Raw genomic sequence first — 9,494 nt, 5'->3', positions numbered from 1 at the left:
CAGGTGATCCGCCCGCCTCCGCCTCCCAAAGTGCTGAGATTACAGGCGTGAGCCACCTGGCCTGGACACCTTTCTAAAAACTCCCAGAGTGGGGGAACCCCCTACTATGGATTTTTAAATCTTCTGTTTGTTTATACAAACAATATATTCCCAGCTCTTACTGTGTGGTAGATACTGGAAATATAACGATACATGTCCATGGAATCATCATATGTATGATTTATTGGCAAGAATTTGACAGAATCCAAATTCTTGCCAATAAATAAAACTGGCTATTACTGGCCAGTTTACTTACCATTAAATAAAAATAAGCTATTATCCATTACATTATAAATGCCAGGAGAAGAACAAGAATCTATGGGAACATGGGAGTGTTCCTGACATTTATAATTAAATTATAAAATAATTATATTATTTTATATTATTTTACATATAATTATTTTATAATGGATATAATAATTATATCACATTATAAATGCCAGAAGAACAAGAATCTTTGGCAACATGGGGGTGCTTTTGACCCATACTTGGGGAATCATGAAAAGCTTAGAGAAACTTCAAAGCTGAGACCTAAAACATAAATAAGGAAGAGTTTTCTAAGTCAAGGAAAGTAGAGAGAGAAAATTCCAGGCAAAAGCCACAGTGTGTAGCAAGAGAAGACAAGAGAAAGCATGGCTCATTGGAGAAACTGAAACAAACTCAGTATGGCTGAATGGTAGCAGTGCAGGGAGTAGTTATGACTGTTGGTTCTGGAGGTAGCCTATCTGGGTTCAAATCCCACTTGCCACTACTGAGAAGCAGGAAGGGAGGGATAGAGGAGATAGAAGAGAGATTTTTTTTTAAAGGATACAAAATGACAGCTAGAGAGGAGAAATAAGTTCTTGTGTTCTATACCACTGTAGGATGACTATAGTTAACAATAATATATAGTTTAGTTTCAAATAGCTAGAAGGAGGATATTGAATGTTCCCAACACAAAGAAATGATAAATGTTTGAGATTATAGATATGCTAATTACCCTGATCTGATCACCATACAGTATATGTATCAAAACATCACGATGTACCTCATGAATATATACAATTTTTATTTGTCAATTTAAAAAATCAAGTTAATAAAATTAAATATCTTTAAAAGATTGGAAAAGGCAACTTGTGAAGGACTTGGGTAAGCCACATTAAGGGGTTTATCCTAAGAACAATAGAGCACCACTGGAAGGTTTTAAGCAGGGGATTAACATAATTAGATTTATATTGTATAAAGATTAGTCTCTGCATTGTAAAGAATGCTGGAGAGAAATAAAACAAGACTGGAGTCAGGAAAAATAGACTTGAAGAAGCCAACGCCACCATGAGTGAACCAATGAAACCCCTCATAGATATGTTTTCATTCCTGTTAATAAAACAGTGAAGGCTGTTAATGTTAACATTCACCTACATGAATAATAGCAGTGTGTTCAAATATTTTCAATGTATCATCCCTCGCTTGCCAAAAACTTACCAGTTTTGACAAGATGATTGGAAATTTGTTTTGCTTCATTGCAAATAATCTGCAAACTAAGAAGATGTTGTCCCTATTGGCTCCTCCATCCAAATATGTCTTTCTGATTTTGTAACACAGGATTGTCTTTGATTCCCATTATCCTTTATCCCACAAGTTCACAGAGACAGAGTCACATGTATACTCAGTACAGAAAGGCCTTCGACATACTTTAGTCTATTATGCCTAGCTGAAGAGGTATTTCTTAATCCTTTAACCAGAATACAGGGTTATAGGTCTTGTTTCAGCCCATGATGCATAAGTTCATGACAAGGCACATGCCCTCAACTCTTCTTACACCAGCCCAACTCCCTGCCTCTTAATAGACCAGAAAACAAATCCTTGCTTTACTTCGTCTTAGCTTCCTTTGCCTCTCCCAAGCCTGTATCGCAAAAAGTTCAAATCTGATTCTTCTATATGTTTTCTCTCCTGTTTTTTTCCCCTTTTCCTCTCCCTAAACTGTCTCTTTTCCTCATTTCCCCAAAAGAAATGACTTAAGATCACACATTCTCAAATAGGGAGGCAAATTCTTATTTACCAGAATTTCTCATAGGAAAAAAGATAATAGTCCATAACTATCCAAGTAATTAATTCATTGCCTGTTCTCTAGACCCTGGGCAAGTCATACTGCTGAGATGCAAATCCCTGCTCAACCACTTACTTGCTGTGTGACCTTAGGCAAGTTATACTTAGTTGCTTTTCACTTCACTTTCCCTATCTGTAAGCTAGAGATAATGGTCCTATCTCATAGGGTTACTCTGAGGGTTAAGTGAGTTGATATATGTAAAATACTGAACAGAGTCAGGAATATTCTAAGAACTCAGTAAGTGCTGGCTATTACTGTATGCTGGGTACTGGGAATATAGCAATGAGTGAGATAGGAAAGATTCTTACTCTCCTGGACTTTATATCCTAATGAAGGGGAAGATAATAAACAATCAAGTAAATAAAGATAACTGCAGAGTATGATAATCTTATAAAGAGAATAATGGAGTGAGCATGGAGGCTTTAGGTTAGATGGTCATGGACAGAGGAAAGATGAGATGGAATCAACAATGCAAGGAGCTGGAGAAATAAGCAACAAATTCGAAGACCATAAGAACCATCAAAAGGATGGAAAGAGCTTGGAGAGATCTCAAAACAAGAGGCCAGTGTGGCTGACGATTGGTGAGCTCAGGGGAGAGTGGCAGAAGCTAAAGTCAACATTTACGTGAAGGCCATATTCAGCAGAACCATGTGTATCCTGTTAAGAGGCTGGATTTATTTTCAATGTCATGGGAAGACACTGAAGGGTATTAAGCAGGTAAATAATATTATCAGGTCTATGTTTTAAGAAGGCCCTTTCTAGATCTCTGTGAAATGCATTGCCCCAGGCAACCTGCTCAGCTAACAAAATTTTAGCACTGTTCAGGAACTTAAAGTTCATGAAAAGTCATCTCCAAAGTCCCTCCTATTCTAATAATCAGTGGTTCGATGCTGAAGTTGAAGAGACCTTTGATTTCTCAGCAACACAATCTAAGTACAGAGCTGTATTATTTCTTTTTCTGTTTGTGCCATTGGTTTTAAATGGTTGAGTCATGTCAAATAAATGCCTTTAATTGTTCTTGTTTCTTGCCTCCAAATTCCCAAATGCTAATCAACAATTTTCTGCTAATGAAGTGTCCAAAACTAAAAACAGCATCCCAGGTGCTATCTCACTAGGGCCAAACAGAAAGAGCTATTATCTCCCTGCTTTATGACAAGAGACCAATGTCATATTTTTCTCACAATATTATACAGCAGACATGTATCTAATTTGCCGTTTAGCATCACCCTAGGGCCTCTTACAGCTATTACTATTTTCCAGGTGTTGCCCGCCTCATGAAAAAATTTCTTTCCAATTATTTTTCCCCAGATGCTTCTGCTTGAAATTTTTCCAAGTTGAGTGTCATTCCCTCTGCCATATTGTTAATGTTTTATATAATTTATTTGGCTTTCCTGGTGTTTGCAACATGTCTTCTCTTAGGGTCATCTGAAAATTTCATTAACATGTTTGTGAACAGGATGTAGCTAGAAGGGAAGTGCTGAGGGACTCATCTTCTGTTCCTTTATTAGTTAGGTATTGGTTCTAGAAATGGAGAAGGAGCCCATTCATCAAAAGTAGAATTTGTCTCTACTCTTTCCTTACACACCCACACACACACACACTCCTTGATGTGAAAAAACCTCTATATCAGGGATCCCTAACATGGTGATCACAGACACGATAGCACACTGGGGTTCCCATGCACCCCTGTGATTGTATTCACAATAAATTCATATTGTTGTATCCTTGAGTAGATACGCAGTTTTCTAGGGAAAAGGCCAATCGCTCTCATTAGAATGTCATGGAGGGCCAGGTGTGGTGGCTCATGCTTGTAATCCCAGAAATTTAGGAGTCCGAGGCAGGTGGATCACTTGAAGTCAGGAGTTCGAGATCAGCCTGGTCAACATGGTGAAACTCCATCTCTACTAAAAATACAAAAAATTAGCTGGGCATGGTGGCACACACCTGTAATTACAGCTACTCAGGAGGCTGAGGCAGGAGAATCACTTAAACTCAGAAGGCGGAGGTTGCAGTGAGCCAACATGGCGCCACTGCACTCCAACCTGGATGGACGACAGAGTGAGACTGTCTCACACACACAAAAAAGAATCTCATGGGAGTGTGTAAACTGCAAAAAGGTTAAGAACCATTGTTTTATATCATTGTTTCCCAAAGACTGAGCCAACAGTCAGCTCAATTGGAATCACATGGGATGCTTAGTAAAATGCAGATTCTTGGGTCCTGTTCTAGACATACATAATGGAAATGGAGATAGGAATGTCAATTATTTTTGACTGAGATAAGTACATTAATTGTATAAAATTTAAAAGGCCAAAAAGTCTCCTATCCCTGTGTCCTAGCTACCAGTTTCTTTTCAGAGAGGCAACCACTGTTACCGGTTTTCTGTGTATTTTTTTAGAACCTGAAAAAAACAAAAGAACAAAGAAAACAACAACAGCCACCACCACAAACTCCCCACATGATTTATATGACATTTATGACAATAAAATTTGAGAACCATTGCTCTGTAAAGAGAAAGAATGAATGTTTAACTGCACTGAAGACTGTCTCAATCAGACTTTTTCCCCTACCCATTTAAGAGCCCGATTATCCTGACAAACAACACTCAAAGCCAATTACATATATACAACTTTCCATTCTTTCATCTCCTCTCAGTAAAGAAAGCATCTTCAGTCTTTTCTCTGTTTGGCTAGAGTTTATCACCTCTGCTTCTGGCTCTCTGTTGACCTAGTCTGATAGGTCACCTGATCCGGGTGTTGAATAAACTGGTAGCCAAAGTGGGATTGACCTTCTGACTGCCCAGATGCTGGGGATTACTCATTCCCTCCAGAAAAACTTCTTAACCTTTTTGGTAAAACAAAAAACCTCCCTAGCCTAGGCAGCTTCTCTTACTAACTGATAGAAACAGCATATCTCAGAAATGCTGTACACAAAATTAATCATTTATTGTGGACATTAACAAGTCTAGATTGTCTTGTACCTGCTCTACTGGCAGGTGTAGAAGCAGCCAGCTCTGTGCTGTGGAATGGAAGCTGTATCTCTCAGCTTCTGCTTGAGTTGGGTCCAGAGATTTAAGCACAGTAAAGCCTAGGTTCATGTTTCCATGTGTGAAGCTCTGTTGAATGTGGAATGTCCTATAAAAGAGAACAGATGTACTTTAAATGCCAATTCAAAACTTTAGCTCCCAATTTCACACCTGAAATTCTAACAAATATATGAAGAGAGGCACAAGGTTGCTAGGAATCAGGGACATTTAAATTGAAAGAATGAGGTAACACTTCATGCCCATCAGCTTAGCCAAATTGGAAAGTGAGCAAAACCAAATGCAGGCTATGATGTAGGAAAACAGAAAACCTTAGGCGCTACTGGTGGAGAGGCAATTCTGAGTGAATGCATACACTGTGGCCCAACAGTCCCATGGCAGCTACATCCTAAAGGAATTGCCTCACAGATCCAGTAGGACCATGGTCAAGGATTTCCCTGTGGCTCTATTTGTAGTAGTGGGAAGTAACCTAAGTGTCCATCTCCAAAGGAATGGATAAAAATAACGTTCTGGCTATACACTATGGAACACCATGCAGCATTTAGAACACCAAACCAGGTGTATGTTCAGCAACATGAACAGATTTTACACAAAGAGTGTTGTGTGAAAATGTAATAAGCAGCACAAGTTCTATAATAATTTTATGAAAATTTAAAACACATTTATAGGCAGAAAGTAGATTAGTGGTTGCTGGAGGCTTGGGGCAGGGATTGGAGAGAAACTGTGAATGGGTACAGGATTTATTTTAGGTGTGATGAAAATGTTCTGGAATGAGATCATGGTGATTGTTGAACAAGTTTGTAAATATTCTTAAAAAATTAAATCACTGAATTTTACACTTTAAAGGGTCAATTTGGCTGAGTGCAGTGGTGCAGACCTGTAATCCCAGAATTTTGGAAGGCCAAGGTGGAAGAATCACTTGAGCCCGGGGGTTTGAGACCAGCCTAGGCAACATGAAGAGACTCCATCTCTACAAAAGTTTTTTTGATTTTTAACAGAATTAGCTGAACATCGTGGTGTGCACCTGTAGTCCCAGCTACTGGAGAGGATCACTTGAGGCCAGGAGGTCAAGAGGGCAGTGAACTATGATCATGCCACTGCACTACAGGCAAGGTGACAGAACAAGACAGAACGTAAAATAAAAAGGTGAATTTTATGGTATGTAATTTGTATCTCAATAAAGGAAAAACACAAACCAATACTAAGTATTCTACAAGGATACATACATTCTTAAGGATATATCAATCAATATTGGAGTGGCTATCTGAAAGGGGAAGGGATGAGATTGGGGATTAGAATGGGGTAAGAGAGGCTTTTTATAGCTGATGATGCTAGTGTACCATCAATTATCAACTGAGGAAGATGATTAACTCAATTCTCTGTGCCTGTGATAAAACTAACAAACACACACCACCACCACCAACAACTGAGGGTGGGAGGAGGGAAGGAAAAAGGAAAAGCAAGTTTATAGTTTTAGTGAGGGAAAATGTGCTATAATGAGGAATAAAAAAAAAGTTTAGAGTCTACAGTGGTAAGAACATTGTAAGTGCAACTGGCCAGGCGCAGTGGCTCACACCTGTAATCCCAGCACTTTGGGAGGCTGAGGCGGGGGGATCACTTGAGGACAGAAGTTCGAGACCAGCCTGACCAGCATGGTGGAAGCCCATCTCTACTAAAAATACAAAAAAAAATTTAGCCAGGCAAGGTGGTGCATGCCTATAATCCCAGCTACTCAGGAGGCTGAGGTACAAGAATCACTGGAACCTGGGAGGCGGAGGTTGCAGTGAGCCAAGATTGCCCCACCATACTCCAGCCTGGGCAACAGAGCAAGACTCTCTCAAAAAAAAAAAAAAAGTAAGTGCAACTATGTGAAACGATGTATGTAAACAAACAAAAGTACAACAGATTGCTATAATGTAGTGTTGTGTAAAATAGTATGGTGTATTGGCAGTGCCTTGGCCATCCATTGTATAATCTTGGACACCAGTGTACTTAATTTCTCTGTAGCTCAGCCTCCTCATGTAAAATGGAAATTATAATAATAATACCTACTTCCAAAGGTTCTTACGAGAATTAAAAGAGTTAATTTATGCATGTTATATAGTGAGCCTTCTGTAAAGGTTACCTGGTATTACTATTTTCCTAACTTTTGGAACTGTAGACCTTGGACTCAAACTATGTGTCTCATTGAGCTCCATTAGCCATTAATCATGTGACTTTCACAAAGTCACCCAATCCGAACCTCAATTTTCTCATCTATTGTGAGAATTAAAAGGGATAATGTACTTGGCACATGGCAAACACTCAATAAATGCTAACAGGCCGGGCATGGTGGCTCATGCCTATAACCTAGCACTTTGGGAGGCCGAGGTGGGCAGATCATATGAGGTCAGGAGTTCAAGACCAGCGTGGCCAACATGGCAAAACCTCGTCTCTCTCTACTAAAAATACAAAAATTAGCCAGGAGTGGTGGCGTGCTTCTGTAATCCCAGCTACTCAGGAAGCTGAGGCACAAAAATCACTTGAACCCAGAGGCGAAGGTTGCAGTGAGCAGAGATCACGCCACTGCACTCCAGCTTGGGCAACAGAGCAAGACCCTGCCTCGAAAAAAAAAAAAAAAGAGCTAACAGATTATATTATTAGGAATATTACTAATACACTGTCATAGTTTTAAAGTACAAAAAAGGAATAGAAGATATAAAATTTAATAATTTTATGTTCTTCCTATGTATAAATTCTTCCATTTTTATAACATCTAATCTTTGTGGATAGAGTTCCCAGACCCTCTTCTCTAGATGATGAGTCCCATACACCCTCAGGGCACTTTGAACAGCTCCTTCATGGGAGTAATTAATTAATTAGGCAGGTAGGCAATTTCTGGTTTATGTCTGTCTTCCTCAGGAGAATCTAAGCTCCAAGATGACAAAGATGGTGTCGGCTATGCCCAATATCTAGCACAAGGCCTGGCACTTTGTTGATTAACAAATATTTATGGAATGGATGAACAAGAAATGAAATAAACAAAAGCATTTTAGCATGTACATTCTGAAATAACATAGTCATGATATTAAAGGTAAGTATTATTTCCTCCGTCTCTCCAAGAAGAGAGGAAGTGCCCATCTTGTGAGCTAAGAAGACAGTAAACATTCAGATTCTGGGGAGCTATTTTTGGCAGCTCTTCCTTAGGAGAATCACACTGCCTGAACCTGTCCCCAGGAATCCCTTCAGTTACAGCAGAGCTCTGGAAACCCAGTACTTTTCCAGAACCTCCTGTTCAGTAAAAGGAAAAGTACTCAGTCTCTCTAGATTATCTTCACACAGTGTACATTAGCCCTTACTGACTCATGAAAGGGTAGGGAGCTTAAAACTGTCTTTCACTTCGCAAATGAGGAAATGAGCCCAGAAAAGTGGATTGATTTTCCAAGCCTAACACTTGTTAATAATAGAGCTGGTGCAATTGGGAATAGGCTCATTCTTACAGTTCTCTCTCTTTCTCAATACGTCTGTAATACATATATATTTGATTTATTTAAATTACATTTACGAAAGATTTTTTATTGCATTGGGGAAAAAGCCCTTGATGTGTTAAGTAACAGGAGCTGACTAGATTATATATATGATACATATTCAATTATAAAATATATAATTATATGGAGAGCACATATGTGTATGTGTGTATGTATTTCTCAATTACTTATCTATGTAGAAAATGTAAAAAGGAGTACAAAAAATGTTAACAGTGTTTACCTCTGGTTGGTGGGTCATAGTGTATTTTTATTTATGTTTTTCTGCATTAAAAGTTTTGTTAATAAGCGTGTAATACTTTATAACCAGAAATTTCAGTTTTTTAATTCCTGTTCTAATAGTTTTTAAATATTTTATTTCAGTCAGCTCTACCAGGTAGAGGGAGCATCAACCTAGGGTCCAAACAAGTTCTACCAGTCATTCTGTCTCTTAAGTAGCCCATGCAAGAAGCAGCTTATAGTGGACAGGATCTAGTGTATTTTGAGACAATGGCATGTCACAAATGCCATGGAAAATGAGATTTCACACATAGGGATGATTTTTTACACTAAACAGAGGTGCCAAGGGTCGTATGTAAAATAACTCTTCCTTTTTAATTTATTAATTATTTTGAGAGACAAGGTTTCATGCTGTTGTCCAGGCTGGAGTGCAGTGATACGATCATAGATCACTGCAGCTTCGAATTCCTGGGCTCAAGTGATCCTCTTGCTGCAGCCTCCCAAGTAGATGAAACTACAAGCATGTGTCACCATGCCTGGCTAATTTTTTTAATTTTTAATTTTTTAGAGACAGGGTCTCCCT

The sequence above is a fragment of the Rhinopithecus roxellana genome, chromosome 11 (genome assembly GCF_007565055.1).
Source record: "Rhinopithecus roxellana isolate Shanxi Qingling chromosome 11, ASM756505v1, whole genome shotgun sequence".
NCBI classification, from domain to species: Eukaryota; Metazoa; Chordata; class Mammalia; order Primates; family Cercopithecidae; genus Rhinopithecus; species Rhinopithecus roxellana.
This window is presented reverse-complemented; position numbering follows the sequence as displayed.